The 18,531-nt window shown below is 43.5% G+C and overlaps 1 protein-coding gene across 1 annotated transcript in view; it reads right to left on the bottom strand.

The window, feature by feature from the left end:
• Window positions 1–18,531, bottom strand: part of LOC149799049 (acetyl-CoA acetyltransferase, cytosolic-like) — a 59,192-nt gene that overhangs the window by 35,736 nt on the left and 4,925 nt on the right. The window lies entirely within an intron of this gene.

Here is an 18,531-nt window from a genome sequence, read left to right as displayed (position 1 = left end):
ACCAATGTTACATGCAAAAATACCAACCCCCACCAGAGAAAGAGGACGGTCACAAGAATAAAAAAGGCAATTTCATCTTTTTCGATTTCGAATGCATGCAAGAGACTGGCATTCACATTCCTAATTTCTGTGTGGCTCATCAAGCGTGCGAGAAGTGCATTCAAGAACCTATCTTCAGTCATTGCCCTCACTGCAGCAAGATTCCTGGAGGACGTGAAAAAATCTTTCGGGGACCGAACACGCTAGCTGATTTCGCTCGATGGGTCTTAGACCCCATCGACAAGACGTGGAGCCAAGAGGACATCGAACGTTACGGAGATTGTCATCGTCATGCCACGGTGATGGCTCACAATTTCTCCGGATACGATGGACAGTTTCTTTTGAGGTACTATACGGAACAAGGCACCAAGCGTCCTAAAGTGACTTTGAACGGAGCCAAAATCATTTTCATGCAAGTGGGACAAGTACAGTTTAAAGATTCGATGAGTTACTTGGCCATGCCTTTGAGTCGAATGCCTAAAACGTTTGGAATGACAGAAATGGCTAAAGGGTACTTTCCACACTTTTTCAATACGGAAGCCAACCAACATGCCGTTCTACCCCATTTACCAGAGGCTCACTATTACGACCCCGACAACATGCGTACCGAACAACGAGAAGCTTTCTACGCTTGGTACCAGGCTCACGCCTCTGACCCCTTCGACTTTCAGGAAGAAATGCTAAAGTATTGTCGTTCCGACGTGGACATTTTACGGCATTGCTGTGGAAAATTTCGAGAACTGTTCATGGAACACGGAGGGGTCGATCCTTTGAAAGAAGCTTGCACCATTGCCAAAGCGTGTTCCTTAGTGTACCGCCAACGATTCATGCCTGAAAAGACCGTGGCTGTCATCAGTCCTCAAACGACTCACTATGTCAAACGTCAATACTCGGTCAAAGCCCTATGTTGGTTACATTACTTGTGCGACAAGGAAGACAAGTGGATTCAGCATGCCCGCAACGGAGGGGGCGAAAAGACCATCGGAATGTATTCGGTCGATGGCTGGGACTTAGAAAACCCCAAGATCGTGTACGAGTTTAACGGTTGCTTATTTCACGGATGTCCCGTCTGTTACCCTGACCGTGACACTAAAAATCAGTTTTTACAACGGACCATGGAAGACTTGTACCAGGACACTTGTCAACGACGCTTGAAGTTAGAACAGCAAGGATACCAAGTGGTGGAAATGTGGGAACACGAATATGATCACCGCATGAAAACCGATCCCAAGTTTAAACGTGCCGTGGAAAGTTACAAGCTGATGGACCCCCTAAACCCGAGGGATAGTTTGTATGGAGGAAGGACCAATGCCACCTGTTTGCTGTACCAAGCCGACGAAGAGAAAGGAGAAGAAATCAAATACTTGGACGTGTGTTCGCTGTATCCCTACGTGTGCAAATATTGTCGCTTTCCTGTAGGGCACCCGCAATTGCTGACGGAACACATCGACCTGAAAAACATTCGACAATACGTAGGCTTGATCAAGTGCAAAGTTTTGCCTCCCACGAACCTATACCATCCCGTCTTACCTCACCATTGTCAAGGCAAACTGATGTTTCCCTTGTGCCGTACTTGTGCCGAAACGTGCAACCAGGACCAACCTTGCCATCACAGCCAGGAAGAACGGGCCTTGACGGGAACCTGGGTCAGCGTAGAATTGTTCAAAGCTCTGGACATGGGATACCAACTGTTAGAAGTGTACGAAATTTGCCACTTTCCCAAGACACAACAATACCGCAAAAGTGACCCTACTCAGAAAGGCATTTTCGCCGACTACGTGGATGCCTTTTTGAAACTGAAACAAGAAGCCAGCGGCTATCCTTCCTGGTGTCACACTCCCGAAGACCAAATACAATTCAAAGAGAAATACCGGGAACAAGAAGGCATCACTTTAGACCACATCGAGAAAAACGAAGGCAGGCGATCGTTTGCCAAAGTGATGTTAAACTGCTTGTGGGGTAAAATGGCACAACGACCGTGTTTACCCAAGACGGAATATTTGACAGAACCTTCCCGCTACTTCCAGATGATTCACGACAAAACCAAATACATCAAACACGTGGACGTCGTTCGAGAGAATTTAATCTTGGTCAATTACGAAGAAGATCTGGACTTTGTACAAGACGACCCTTTTGGAAATGTCATCATTGCAGCTTACGTGACAGCTCATGCTCGCTTAAAATTGTACGAAGCTTTAGAACTGTTAGGGGAACGCGTCCTGTACTTTGACACGGACAGTTGCATTTACATCCATCACCCGATTCAACATCACCCTGACATCGAAGGAGACCGTTTAGGAGCCTGGACAGACGAGCATCCCGACGACAAGATTCTAAGTTTCGTCAGTGGCGGTCCCAAAAATTACGGCTACGAATACCGGGACAAACAAGGAGAAGTGCACACGACGTGCAAAGTGAAAGGACTGACTTTGAATCATCGTACCAGTTGTGTGGTCAACTTTGACGTATTGAAAGAAGCCTTGCAATCGGGAGAGGATGGAAACTTTAAAGTGACCACTCACCAACCGAACAAGATTGTACGTTTACCCACTCACCACATCGTCAGTCGACCTTTGGAAAAAGTTTATCAAATCGTGTACCAGAAGCGAGTTCGACTTCCCAATCATTTTACCTTACCGTATGGACATGTTGGTATAAAACATTGGTTGTAAGAGGATAGTCACCCACCAGAAAGATGACTTCGCCACAGCAAGAATCGAGTGAGAAACCCGATGAGAACTCCAAGTTCAAACCCTACCATTTTCCAGTCTTCTTACCTGACTATTGTGATTGTGCCCGTCGATTGGATATGTTTCAGAAATGGCCTACGGATAGGGAAGGATTACCTTCTTCGCATGTTTTAGCTAGAACAGGATTTGTCTACTTGGGACCTGAGTCAGGATTGGGATACGAGGTACAGTGTTTCGCTTGCGGACTGAAGTTACGAATGGATCTATGTATCTAAAAAGATTCAGCTATTCTGGAACATACTCGATGGTCTCCGCACTGCCCTTACCTTTCTATGGCCTTTCCACCCATCACACTACGGTACAATGTTGACGGTACCTTAGAGACGGTACCTTCTAGAACAGGACATAAAAAACGTAAAAAAGGAAAGATGTACAAGCTGGAGACTGCATTGCGACTAGTATAAAAAGGGGACTATGGTCAAGATCGATAGTTCATTGTGACTACCAAGACCGAACGAACAAGATGAGTACTTTAAGAGAAACACAGAACAAGTTGTTTAGAAGGGCACAATTCAAGTGTGAGGCTTCGGAAGTGGAATGCGTTTGTGAGCCTTGCGATGGGTACGATGCTGTACGTTGTGATCTGAGCGATGCCGTAAAGCATCATGGGAACTTTAGTGTCCCTACCCCTATCATGGAAAGGGATGCTGTGTGTGTCAAACCTGTGGGATGCGAAAGTGATGCCGCTCGTCCTCTTGGACATTTTACTGGGTTTCGTTTTAAAGGGGAATTTTCACCTTCACGTCTACCCCCCTACGGATGTCATCCAGCCCTGAGCAAACTCCTGCCCATGTCACTCAACCCTCATCGTAACGAACCTGTGAAAGACGAATATTTGTTCCCTGTGCGTTTGTCGGAATACTGCGACTTTGAAAATCGTCTTCAATCGTTCAAAGGAAAATGGCCAAAATATCTGGGAGGACCGACCCCCGAAGAATTAGCCAGAGCCGGATTTTTCTACTTGGGCGAAGGAGATAAAGTCAAGTGCTTCAGTTGCGGTGTGTCACTTCACCACTGGGAACCGCAAGATTCGGCCTACGTAGAACATGCTCGATGGTCACTGAATTGTCATTACTTACCCTTAGTGGGACCGAGACATTGAAGTAACTTCTTACCATAATAATCTGTTCATGGATACTTTACAAGAGAACATTCGTGCTTTGCCTGTGGAGTTGAGAGAACGCATTTACCGAGAGCTGGTCAAAATACAAGTGAAACGTAAAGAACAATTGCATCCGTTACGTCACCGGTGTTTGAACCACTGGTACCTGAAGGCTATACAAGGATTGATTCAATTGAAAGTGTTCCATCGGACAGACATTGATCAACGATCCTCTAGTTTTAAAAAGGATTGGTTTGGTATGGACGATTCTACCTACATCATTGTAAACGTACTGCATCGAATTCCAGAGGAAGAGTTAACGAATTACCAACATCTTGAACACAATGTCAACTTAGTGAAAGAGGAAACTTCTGAACGAATTGTAATGTGTAGATTAGTGACTCAACGATTTAAATTCGACACTGAAGTGAAACCATGTTTGTGCAAAGAGTACATTTCTTGTGTCAGACCAAAGAGGATTTAGTATGACCTATTCATGGATACTTTGCTAGAGAACATTCGTGCTTTGCCTGTGGAGTTGAGAGAACGCATTTACCGAGAGCTGGTGAAAATACAAGTGAAACGTAAAGAACAACTGCATCCGTTACGTCACCAGATCTTTAACCACTGGTACCTGAATGGTATAAGAGAACTGATTCGTCAGAAATTGTTTCAGTGGTCAGACCTTGTTCAATACTTCCAAGCCCCCGATGATTCACGTGTTGATCATTTTGGTTACTTCGAGATTCACCTAGAGCAACCCATTGAGGAAGACAAGGTAAAGGATTACCAACATTTGTTACGTGGAATCTACTTAGCGGAAGAGGAAACTTCTAATCAAACTCTGACGTTTCGGTTACAGTATGCAAGATTTACATTCCCAACTGGAGAACGAAGATCTCTGGCTAGAAAGTATGTGTATTCTTTTCGAAACAAAGAGACTATAAAAACAGGCTGCTATGCCACGACTTATGTCGTATGTCATCCAACAGATTCCGTGGAAGGAACTCAATGACCATATTCAAACTGTGGATCATTACCATCGATTATTACAAGAACTGTATCCATTCAATTTGGGACGACAAGTGGTGTGTGTCTTAGTGACTTGTTTTCTGGGATTTCGTTTACCAGCCGATTCTTCGTGGACTCTTTACGATCAGTACTTACCACCTCAATGGCCTTAAATGGTCACGAAAAACTCCTTTTGCTCAAAGCCTTGCGTTTTCATCTGGATACTTCTCGACCTCAACAGGAAAAAAAGATTCGTCTACTTTTAGCTACCCAAGACGTGTATGATGATGTGTGTGTAGCTTGTGACTTACATCCCCATTGGACAGATGTCCGTACCTGGAAAGAATGGGGTTTTGAGGCTTGGACCCAAGAAGTGGCCCAGTATGCACGAGAGTTGTTCAAGGAAAAAAGTTACTTTTCAACCCGTGCCAGAAGAACCCGTCACCCAGGACAGGACTGTCGTGGACAGACCTGAAAGACCCTTTCGGGAGGACACTTGTGTGACCTTACCCCCTACTATAGAACTGGTTAGAACATTACCCAAAACATGTTGTACAGACACTTGTGTTTATTCCACGTTCATAGTTATCATGTGCCTTTTATCCTTGTACTTAAGTCTTTGGTTTTTATGTATTTTTGTCTTTCGTATTCATGTTTGAAAAAAAACATTCAATAAACGTGTTCTGAAAAAAGTACATAAACTCTTATCTTGTTTGTTTTTCGTGTCACAAGTGACATTTCTCACACCATGGCTACCTCTGCTGTCTCTGCTCCCTCTTCCTCTACTGTCAAAGTCATCGACGAACACTTAGATCGTGCCAGTTGGGAGGCTTTGTATCTTCGCCATCCCTTTAACATGCTCATTGCTGGACCTAGCGGTTCAGGCAAAACCGAATTCGTCAAACGTTTGATCGAACATAAACATCATTTGATCGATCGACCCCCTCAACGGATCGTGTGGTGTTACAAAGAGTGGCAATCGGCGTACAGCCTCTTGCAAGAAAGTCAAGGCGATTCCATCGTGTTTGTGGAAGGCATTCCTAAAGAAGACGACGGCATCGTCTCTGACTCCCGTTAAACCCATTTGGTCATTTTCGACGACATGTTAGGAGAAGACGAAGAAGAAATTAAATTGTGGTTCACGCGCAAAGGGCATCACCGTCATGCCAGTGTCGTTTACATCACCCAAAATTTGTTTCAACAAAGTAAAGCCCATGGCACCATCAGTCTCAATGCGCATTACGTGGTCTTCTTTAAAAGCCCTCGAGATAAATCGCAAGTGCAAGTCTTAGCCAAACAGTTAGGAACGCCTTGGCTGACTCAGGCGTACGACGATGCCACTCAAACTCCACACGCCAATTTACTCGTCGATTCGAAACCTACGACCCCCGATGATTTGCGATTCCGTACCCACTTGTTTCACCACTAGTGCCAGGATGGAGGGCCTGTCCTGTACACGTCTCCGTCCTCGACTTAATTTCACTCCACAAAAAAAAAATCTATAAAAACCTCAGACACTTTTCGTCTGTCTCACACAGCGTCAACATGACGTCCCTTCAGTCGCATCTTCCCGTCAAATTGATTCGTGCCTTGTATAGCATCAGTCGAGAAAAAAATCCACAAATACGAGCTCGTGTCTTAGAAGCTAGTCTCAAAGAAGTCTTACGATGGTTCACGGTGACGGCACGTCAATTACTCCAAGGAATCATTCAGATTCCTCATCAAACCAAACGCTTTTTTGATCGAAACAAAGTCGCTTTGGTCCAACTGGCCGATCCCCGCATCGACACTCAAACCAAAAAACAAATCATTTTGAAACCTGGAGGGAGCGGTACTCTAGGAGGGGTCATCATTCGCTCACTCTTAAGATGGGATCCTAATGCCCCCAAACTTCTCCCCAAGAAAAAAGTCCAACGAAGCCCCAAGAAGAAAAAGAAAAAGACCAAGTCCCCAAAGAGGAGAACTTCTCCAGTGGCAGGACCCTCCTCTTACCAGACACCACCCCGGAGAAAGAAAAGAAGCCCCAAGAAAAAGAAAAGTCTACAGAAGAAAACTAGTCGCAAGAGAGGCACTGCGGCCAGGACGCAACCTTACACTCACAAACCACGACCTGCCACAGCGGTGACTGCGTCTCCGGCAGCCTCACGTTTATCCACTTCTCTGTTGATGTCACCAGGAACTGAAGAGTACTTGGAGACGTTGATCACACCAAGAACTTCTCCGTTGATGACCCCCAAAAAGAACTTCCCCAGTGGCAGGACCCTCCAATTTAGCGGCAGTGGCTGCTGCTCACAAAGTACCTTCTCCCAAAATCAAAGTCCATGAAAGATCGGGCATGTTACAAAGTTTACTGGATTTGTCCAAGCAAGAACTGGCTCGATTTAGTCCGTTACGTACCCCTGCACGACGTGTCATGCCTGTCCTCAAACTAATACGACGTAAAGACAATCAATGGCGACGCGTTCCAGTATAAAAAAGGCCTGTGACCGAGTAGGGTATCAGTGTTTTTTAGGTGCTCCTAAAGACTCAAAGATGTCACCCTCCAGAAAACCCCAAGGAAAGAAAAGGAAAGGACTGCCACCACGTTTAGCCAAACATGGGGACCTGTTATCTGTCCTGTCCAAAGCTTCTCCACCCCTACGAAAAAAGAGGTCATCGATACCGTGTGCAAATGTTGTTTGAATGTTTTGAAAGGCACGATCCCTTTGTCCAAACACCAGAAACAATGCTTAGGCAAACATCGTCACGTTCTTCGGAAAATGGTTCAAAAGAAAATTCCCATTCGTCAAAAAAAGAAGATGTTGGTCCAACGTGGAGGCATTTTACCTCTCTTGTTAGGCCCCATACTGAAAGGAGTCTTGGGAACCATGTTGGGAGGACTGGTGGGAGCAAGATAAAAAGGCCTTCGGAAGTTCCAAGATCTCAGAATCGACCCCTGACAACACCACGGAAGGACGAAAACTAGCTTTAGTGCCTTACAAACGATGGATCGAATACCATCGGTGGCAAGAACAACACACCCCGCATTTACCTCCCAATTTGAGTGAGATGTCCCAGTTACAACACGAATTGCAGTCCTTGATGGATCGCCAAGATTTGTCCGAAACAGAAAAATCGCAAAAGTACGATCAACTCTTGCAACGACTGCAACTCTTTCACCAGAAAGCTTGAGACGAAACAGCTCTACCCACTTTGAAAGATTTTAAGACCTTGATGAAAAGTCCAGCACCATCACCAGTACCAGTACCAGTACCACCAGTACCCGTGACCAAGACAGAAAAAGGAGAAGAGGAAGGGTTTCAAACTCCACCAGAAAAAGTACGCAAGTTAACAACACCACCTACCTCCAGAATTGGATGGATTAAAAAGATGATGGCCACCCCTTCTTCCTCACAAGAGAAAAAGAAAGTGAAGACAGAAGTGAAGACAGAAGTGAAACAAGAACCGATATCCCCTGCTCAGACATCCTCCTCCTCCTCTTCGACACCTATTGCCGGTCGCACATGCAAAGCCTTGCAATCCAAGAAAATACCCCAAGAGAAAAAGAGTAGCCTCTTCCAAGAGTGGGTGTCTTATTAAGACACCAACCAACACAAAAAAATGGAAAAAGTCTTAGCCAGCATTTACTACGATCCCTCCCATCCTGCAGGTTACGCAGGAGTTCAAAAATTGTATCATGCTGCCAAAACGCGACTGAAAAGTCTCCGTTTACCTCAAGTACAACGATGGTTACAAGAACAAGCTACCTACACTTTACACAAACCCATTCGACACAAGTTTGCCAGAAGTCGCACCCGAGTGGAAGGCATCGATCATCAATGGCAAGCCGATTTAGCCGATGTCTCTCATTTGGCCAGCTACAATCGTGGCTACAAATATTTGTTTTGTGTCATCGACGTCTTTTCCAAATTTGCCTGGGTCGTACCCTTGACTTCCAAATCGAGCAGTGAGTTAGTGCGAGCCCTGCAACGAGTGTTGAAACAAAGCGGTCGTCACCCTCTTCGATGGCAAACGGACAAAGGCACCGAATTTCTGAACCAAGCTTTCCAAAAAGAATTAAGGAAATGTGACATTCATTTTTTTACCACCGAGAATCCCGAAACCAAAGCCAGCATCGTGGAACGTTTTCAACGCACTTTGAAAGAACGCATGTGGAAATATTTTACGCATCATCACACTCTGAAGTACATCGACATCTTACCGCACCTGGTGCAAGCATACAACCAATCTTACCATCGAAGCATTGGACGTGCCCCGCAAGACGTGACTCCCGACAACGAAGTGCTGGTGTTCGAGCGCCTGTTCGGTACGTCCCCGACGAGGGCTGTCCCCAAGAAAAGTGGAGAGTTGGCCGTAGGAGATTGGGTGCGCATTGGCAAAACCAAACGCACTTTCGACAAAGGTTACTTACCTAACTGGACGACCAAATTGTTTCGCGTCACTGGACGAGTGCATGGCCGTCATCCTGCCGTCTATAAATTGGAAGACATGAACGGAGAAGTGCTCAAAGGAACGTTTTATTTGCCCGAGTTACAACGTGTCACCAAAAAAGAAGATGACGTGTACGACATCGAAAGCATTCTCGAACGCAGAACCCGTAAAGTGGGCAAACGACGTGTCAAATAAGTCAAAGTACGTTGGAAAGGATATCCACCCAGTTTCGATTCTTGGATCGACGCTTCGCAAGTCATCGACTATAAAAAGAAGAAGTGACCATCATGCCCTTTCACACAGCAGACGCAGCTACGTCGACCAGTCCTTCTTCCCCTAGTTCTTCTGTGCAAGATTTACAAAAACAACCCTTGTGGGTGTGGTGTGGAGAATGTGTGCCTAAAACGCAAATCGTCTTTTTCTGCCAAATCTTCGTGGTGTATTGTGTCATCGGGGCAGCCATTGCCAATTTGAGTTTGCAACAAGGAGACAAACAATTGTGGACCATTTTATTGAGCAGTTGCATCGGTTACCTGCTTCCCAATCCCTCCCTGAAATTCTCCTCGAACAGGAACCTTGTGTCCAGTGCCAGTGCCAGTTACCACTCCAACAACAATCAGAACCCCATTTCGGGCGGAGACACGCCTCTGACGTCCAGTAATAACCCCTCGGACAACCACAGAACTCTGGAATTATGAGTCACCAAAACCAATTTTACTTAACCTTACCCAGTGACAGTTCCATGGAGGTGTTTCCCAACAACACGTTGTGCTGTTACACGGCCAAATTACCTCAAGCCATCCCCTTAGATCACGAAGCCCATTGGGAAGTGGCTTTGGTAGAAATGATTCACCCGACCCAAGTCCTCAATGTCCTTACCCATCAAAATTATTTTACGGTGGAAGTTCATGACTCACATTTGCAACAAGAGTTGGATAAGACTAGTAGCACATATACCAATAAAACCTATAATGAGAAAACTAAAACGTGGACCTACAACGTGGTGATTCCCGCAGGCTATTATTTCAGTGGTCAACATTTGGTCAACACCATAGCTACCAAGTTTAATGGTGTGTTTGGGGAAGCTTTTAAGAGTTCCAATGTCAATGTCAAGAATAAAAGTGTCACCATGGAGTACCACAAAGTAGCTCGTCGCTTCTTGATGAAATTTGAACGGCCTAAAATCGTAACCATTGTATTTTGTCCTGGATTGTTTGACATGTTGGGCGGTGACATGGAGATGAGGAAGCAAGTAGAACAAAAAACACCACCCGAATCATCAGGCATTTTCGACAACGATTCTTTTGTCAAGTATTTTCGTACCCCGGTAGATCTGAACCAAGGACTGAATTTGATCTTTGTGTACTCCGATGTAGTGGAATACAACGTAGTGGGACACACCTCCGTGCCGTTACTGCGTGTCATTCCTTTCAAAGTGGATTCTGCCACGAACGCTGACGAAGAAGGTGGAAACACTTACCACGTCCACCGCGAATTTGTCCATCCTCACTATTTGCCCGTCAGCAAGTCGTATTTGGACACGGTCAACATTACTATAAAAGGAGATTTGGGACAAGATATTCCATTCACCAAAGGAAAAGTCACGGTGAAACTCCATTTTCGAAAACGGTTCTCTTACGACTCGTAAGTAAGTAAGTCATGTATCCAGTGTACCGAGGGGTTGCACGACAGTGAGGACACGGTTTAGGAGACATGTTAAAAATCGGCCTTTCGTTCGGTGGCCCCGGTGTTGAAACCGATGGTGACACGCGGATTGCACGCCTTGAAAGATGCGGCACTGACGCAAGGCAAAGAATTTCTCCAAAATGTCATCATCGACAAACAAAACCCTAAAGAAGCCTTCATGAGGGCAGGCAAAAATGTCTTGTTACAAACGGGCAAAGACATTTTAGGCCGACGAGACATACCTATAAATGCCCTGCACACTACCGAGTCAGGCATTCAGCAAGGACAAGGCAGAAAGAGACGACGAAGAAGAAAACACCCTTTCACCAGACTTCAAGCCAGAAAGGCCAAGAAAAAAAGAACCGTTCGAGACTTAGACGTTTTCGATTATTGAGAAAGAGAAAAAAAATGATGCACCGAGAGTCTTGCGCTTGTTCCAAGACAGAACTGGATCTGTTTGCCATGCCCCCCACCATGATGACGATGCAAGAATCCCAATGGGTGGAATTTAACCCCATCTCCTCATTGACCGATTCCGCTCCCATCGAGTTTGAAATCAAAGGACAGCCCGAAGATTACATCGATCTGAATAGCAGTTACTTGTACTTGAAAGTCCAAGTTCTAAAAAAAGATGATAAAGGAGTAGAAGACGATGATAATATAGCTCCCGTCAACAATTTCATGCATTCCTTGTTCAGCTCAGTGGATTTGTACTTGAATAACAAACTGGTCAGCAGCAGCATGGATACTTACTCTTACCGTGCCTACCTGGAAAATCTCTTGACGTACGGAACAGATGCCAAGGATAGTCATCTCAATGCCTGTGTGCTGTGGGAACCTGACACAGCGACCAAGTTCGACGAAATAGATCCAAGCAATTCCGGCTTTGAGGCAAGAGAAGAGAAAATCCTAGGTAAAAAGAGTTTAGAACTGATGGATCGTTTGCATTTGGACATGTGGTTGCAAGAGAAATATTTGCTGAACGGGGTCAATGTCCGCTTGAGACTGAATCGCAGCAGTGCCGCTTTCCATTTGCAGGCTGCTGATTTTACTAAGGGTCCTAAAAGCATAATCCATGAGGCCAAACTCTACGTACGACGAGTGGAAGTGTTACCCAAAGTGGGTAACGACATCAGTCAAACGTTGAGCAGAACGACCGCCAAGTATCCCATACGACGTGTGGAAGTGAAAACGTTCACCATTCCCAAGGGACAGCATTCTATGATCGAAGATCATCTGTTTCAAGGACAGCTACCCAAGCGTTTAATCCTTGGTATGGTCCTGAATTCAGCCTTCAACGGAGTCTTCAAAGAAAATCCTTTCAACTTTCAACACTTCGACGTGAAGAAAATCGAAGTCAGTCGCGATGGCAAGACCTTGTGTACCCGACCTTTCGAACCTGACTTTGCCAACAAAAATTACTTGAGATCGTACTTGTCCCTGTACGAAGCCACCGGCCAGTTAGCAACCAACACCAGTCACGGCATTGAGTACGACGATTATGACGGAGGCTATGCTTTGTGGGCTTTCGATTTCACTCCAGACCAAGGCAGCGACGAGGGACATTTCCACCCTATAAAATCTGGCCAGATTCATGTGGAACTTCAGTTTGCAAAAGAACTACCAGCGACAGTGAACGTCATCCTGTATGCCGAATTCGATAATACCATAGAAATCAACAGTTTGAGAGAAGTCATTCTAGATTATTAGAAGCCATGGAAGACTGTTATCCCTCTTTACCTTGTGGAGAAACTTTGGACATGGAATGTGAGGAGACCGTGGAAGGAGAAGAATCTCAAGACAAAGACGAAGAAGTTGTCATGATGAAGTCGAGATGGCCAGAACAAGAAGCCCATTTAGTCTCCTGTTTTGCCAAACACTTGGTCGACAAAATGACGGAATTGATCAAGAAAAATTGTTATGGATGTCAAAACGATCATCCCAGTCAAATTCAACACGATAAATGCCTGATGCTGAGTCAAGAAGAAAAATTGGACGAGTATCTGGACGAAGCTTGGAGTCTCATCTCAAACAAAGACGTGTTGCACCAGTGGTATAAAGACTTGCGTGAACATTCTTGTCCACCATTAACCACTCAAGAGATCCATCGTATCGAAGCTCTCCTGAATCAGAGTGAGGAAACAGAACGAATAACCGTTTATTCGTCAGACATTTTCAAGCAAAAAGTCAGGATCGAATTGACGACTTATTATTACCTGTGAAGAAGAAAAAAACATGGATACCTGGGAACTTTATTACCTTTTGAACCACAGTTCGTATACAGCTTCTTGGAATCCTGTCGTCTGTGCTAAAGATGAACTCCCTCATCGCAAACCTCAAGACCATCAAGCTTACGTGATCAACACGGACGACAGTCATCTCCCAGGAACCCATTGGGTAGCCGTCTACTTTCCTCAAGAAGGATGTGTGGAATATTTCGATTCGTACGGATTGCCCCCTTTGGAAGATGATATCATCGACTTTATGAGAAGAAATGCTCAAACCACCCGATTCAATAATGTGAAATTACAAGGCACAGATTCCTTGGTGTGTGGACAGTACTGTGTGTATTTTCTGCATCATCGCAGCCTGGGCTATTCCTTAGAACATTTAGTGACTCATTTTGATCCTCGTTCTTCTGCTAGAAACGATGTGAAAGTAGATCGATGGTTTTGTGACCATTATGCTTATCTTTTGTCTCAAGCTAGGAAACGTAGTGTCCATCAATGGCCTAATGATTTCCAACAGTGGAAATCACAATTTCATTCACAACGTTGTCAGCCCTGTTTAAAACAGATTATCCATTGAGAAAAAATGTTTGTGATTTGAAAAAAAATTGTTTGATGTTATAGTGTTGGATTATTGTTAAAAATGTTAGAGTTGTTGTTGTTAAGTGTTAAGTGATTTTTGAATAAAAAATGTTGTGTTTTGAAAAAAAATGCCTTTGTGGTTTGTTTAGCTATAAGAATGTTGGATTGATGCACTGTCATTTCTTACTATCCCTCTCATGACACTCACTGAACGTTGCGACTCGAAAACCGTGTGGGGGATGTTTTCCTTCACGTCCGCGCTTTGATTTTAAGAACCGGGGTTGTTTCCAGTCTAACCATCCATTGTCGACTCATCCTCCTACGAAGATGTGCTCCAAACTAGCTAAGCTCAACGAAGCCTACGTGAATTTGCATAGGGTCAGACACAGTCTGACACCGAAGCCAGAAGAAATAGAGAATGTGAGAATGTTAAAAATCACTGAAGACCTGATAGAAGAGCTCTTCAGAGAAGAAATGAACAGGGAAAAAGAAGAATGGACAGAGAAGTACAGACTTCAGAGACAGCAGCAACAGCAACAACAGCAACAGCAGCAGCAACAACCTGAAGCTGACAGAGGCTTTGTCGATTGTCGTATCGACACCAAAGAGTTCTTCTTCTCTTTCCGAAGAAGCAGACCTATCGCCAGAAAGTCTATCCTCAGAGGACATCGCATTCTTAGAAACTAAAAAAAGAATGCCATAGCAAACAAAAAAAACAGCCCTTTTCAGGGCTACCCAATACTCTAGAAAAGAAATAACCATCAATTTGCCAATGTGTTTAGGTAGAGTAGTGTGAAAATAAACACTAACTCTTTTTCAAAAAATGTGAGGGTATGTGTTTGTGTATAGGATTGTGTGTTTGTGTGTTTGTAAGTGATAAAGTAGGTTGGTGTGGATAGTAAATTAAAATTATGTCTTTTTGGTGTTTGAGGTGTATATTTGGGGTCAGATTGGATTGCTTTGCTTATGTGGATAGTCTATTGAAGTGATTTATAAAAAATTTTACAATAGTGATGGGTAGCATAAAAAGTGAGTGAGTGTTTCTTTTAGGTCCGCGTTGTTGTTTTTTGGTCATGATCTAGGTAAGATCAATTTTATGTTATTAGGGGGATGTTTTCCATCACGTCCGCGCTTTCACTATAAATTGAAACTCGCTGGGCAGTCTAGCTACCCTTGTTGATTGATCAACACAGCCAGAAGAATGAATAGCAGAATAGCGAAACTGTTAGAACTCCAGATGCACCTGGAATATGCCAGGCGCATAGTAAACGAACTATCAGCGGAGGCTATAGTAGAAGAAGCAAGAGTAAAGAAGGAAGAGGAGGAGAGAAGAGAGAGGGAAGAAGAGGAAAAGAAAAGAGAAGAGAGGATGTCGTTCAATATTCCCGAGACAGAGGATTGGGGTGTTGAAGCGAATCATCCTCCCTCTGCGCTCCCCAGAAGAAAGGTGAAAGAAGATTGGGGAAGAAGATGCGTGTGTGGCGCCAGGCCAGGAAGGTGCAACCATTAGATAGGTGCATCAGGAGTTCAAAAAAACAGCCCTTTTCAGGGCTACCCAATGCTCTAGAAAAGAAATAACTATTAATTTGCCAATGTGTGTAGGTAGAGTAGTGTGAATATAAACACTAACTCTTTTTTTAAAAAATGTGAGGGTATGTGTTTGTGTGATTGTGTGTTTGTGTTTGTAAGAGCTCAGGTATGTTTGTGTGAATAGTAGATTATGGGTTTCTTAGCGTATGTGAAGAGTATAGTTGGGGTTATATTATATGAAATGAAAAAGTAGGGGGATGTTTTCCTTCACGTCCGCGCGTTGTTAGGTCATGATCTAGGTAAGATCAATATTATGTTTTTAGGGGATGTTTTCCATCACGTACGCGCTTTCAGTATAAAACTAACAGTGTTGGCCATTGGAACCCATTCTACGGAATAAGCAAACAAGAAGATGCCAGCAGCTTCAGCTTTATACAACGATCTTATGGGAAGTTGGTATTGGATGGTGGATGGATTGAGTGTAGTAGAAAGGGTTGAACAGGAATGGAGGTATGCAGTGACAAAAGACTTCGTCTCAAGACAAGTAACCAGCCTCCACTTATCCGTAAATATTGTAAAAGAAATGATAGAGGATGAGGAGAAGAGAATCAGAGGTTTAATTAACCCACCGTATGTCAAAGTGGGTAAGTTAAAAGAAGCGATAGATCATGTGACGAGTGCAAGGTTCTTTCTAGAAGACATTGTAGAATGGACAGATTGGTGTTTCGCGAAGTGGGGGTTAGAAAAACTTAAGAAAGCTGAAGAACTAATGAGGAATGTGCTGACCAAAGAGGTCAAGAAGATCAAAGAAAAGTGGTCCAATGAAAGAAAAGAAGAAGAAAATAGAAAAAAAAGGGATGAATTCGAAAAACTGAACACAAACTGGATGAAAATCCAAGAGAAGTTCCGGGCCATGGGCCACCCGGACTGGCTGCCGGAAACAGAAAAGAAAAAGAAGAAAGGAATGATGGACAAAATAAGAGGATGGTGGAAGAAGTTAAGAAGTTAAAAGAAGAAAAACCCAAAGGCCCTTTTCAGGGCCAGCCATATATCTCGAAAAGAGATAGCCTTTCCATTGCCTACCCCTTTTTTAAAAAAAAAAAAAAAAAATCCCATGTTAATTTCCCTTGACGCTAATCAGACCCAAGATTTTTTCTCCATGTTAATTTCCCTTGTCGCTAATCGGACCCACGATTTTTTTTTTTCTCCATGTTAAATTTCCCTTGTCGCTAGACAGACCCTTGATATTTTTCTCCATGTTAATTTCCCTTGTCACTAATCGGACCCACGATTTTTCTCCATGTTAAATTTCCCTTGTCGCTAATCGGACCCAAGGGTGTTTTTAATGCTAATTCCCATTGTCGCTAATCCGACCCCCTTTACTACTGTCTTCCTTGACTTATTCTGTCTTTCCTTTCCTTCAATGTCAAATAGACTATTGCTTTGAACATGCACTTCGTGCATTGAGTCAGCATTTCTCCTGAAAGGACACAAGAAGAGAAAACAAAGCAGATTAGCAAATCAGCATGTGACTAACTAGCTAAAAGCATACACTAGCAAATCAATGTATGACTAACTAGATAATATGGTAGCATAGCTGCCAACCTTCCAGGCTCACAATTAGTGAAAATAGGGATAAAAAGTCGTGAATTTGGACATGAATTCGTGAAAAATACCATGACGATAACTCCATCCACTCTGACTACTCCGACCGTCAATACTACGTTATATCAAGTTCGCAAAATAAATATAAAACACTACATATATGCAGAAATATTTATTTATCAAGACATGATACTGTGGCAGACTTGAACTTCCTCAACTGCTTGATTGTAAATTTGTTTTCTAAACAGTTCCGACTTCTTGCCTGCTGGTTGATCTTGGGGACTAAAATTGCTGACAAATTTTCTGCAGCTAAGGATGCCCTAAAGTCTGTCTTATTTTTCCTCACTAAAGAAAATACTCTTTCGCTGTCACTGTTGCTGTGATGAATGCACAGGAGCTGCAGCATTTTTGGTTCTTCCACAGGAAAATTTGGAAGCGATTTTCTAGTCCGGGAACATATGTCAGAACAAATGTTTAGCATGGTCTCCAGCTGATAAAGGTATATTGTATTCAACACAAGAAAACTCACAAATAATGCTTAATGTTGGTAGCCTGTGGGTCTTCCGCCAATGGTTTAAAATATTCCAGAGCTGAAACCTGCAAATTCTTAATTTTCCCAACTTCTATGTGTTTTTTGCAACCGACATTCTTCCTCACATCGTCTCTGCGATGGCACACTGAGTGCAAAAAGCATGAATGAATATCAATGTTTAATGGCAGAATGCATGGCCATTTTTGATATATTCCAAATTAAACTTCACTTTTTGAGTAATACATTTCTTTTTCCTTGGTGGTGAAGACATTTTCAAAATCTTACATGCGATGCTGAACGGTAACTCGAATCAGTGTTTTGACGCATGCGCGGAGCAAATATCTGGTTAGGCCCCAGTTTCTCTCAAAAGCATTTGTAAAACTACTCTTATACATATAGATTAAAATAGGCTAAAATGCTTGCGACCGGGCCAACTGTACTAATCTGCTGTAGATCTACTAATATCGTGACCAGCAGTACCGGACCGTTTCGGCAACTGCGAATATCACGACTAGCGCTTAACGGGAAATCAGTTATTTTATTAAAGATTTAAAATAATTGAGGATCGGAAAGTTCATGAATTTTTGTCTTACGGCGTGAATCTGTGAATCGCTGAAAAAGTCGTGAAATTCACACCAAATTCGTGAGGGTTGGCAGCTATGTGGTAGCCAAGACTTCCTCTGACCACTTATTGCAGACACTGCATATCACAGATGGTGTATACTTAGTAAAACAGTCATGGTAGACTTTCATGCTGGAAAGCTGCATATATAGCATTTAATTAACCATTCTACTGAAACTACATAAGAGCAAAACAAAGCATAAATTAAAAATGCAGCGTGTAAAAAGCTTGCTAAAATCAACTCTGTTACAAATGGATCAAGCAAAAAAGTCAAGGTTATGCTAACTTGTTATGACCTTGCAGAGGTCAACAATAGCGTGGTAAGACATCCTAAAAGGAAAAAGTACATAAAGGTGACAAAATCACTCAAATCTGGCTGAAATTGTAAAAAAAAAAATAATGAATACAACCTG

The sequence above is a fragment of the Sinohyriopsis cumingii genome, chromosome 5 (genome assembly GCF_028554795.1).
Source record: "Sinohyriopsis cumingii isolate HCF-2022 chromosome 5, ASM2855479v2, whole genome shotgun sequence".
NCBI lineage: Eukaryota > Metazoa > Mollusca > Bivalvia > Unionida > Unionidae > Sinohyriopsis > Sinohyriopsis cumingii.
The sequence above is the reverse complement of the archived record's forward strand: the minus strand, read 5'-3'. Positions and strand labels throughout refer to the sequence as shown.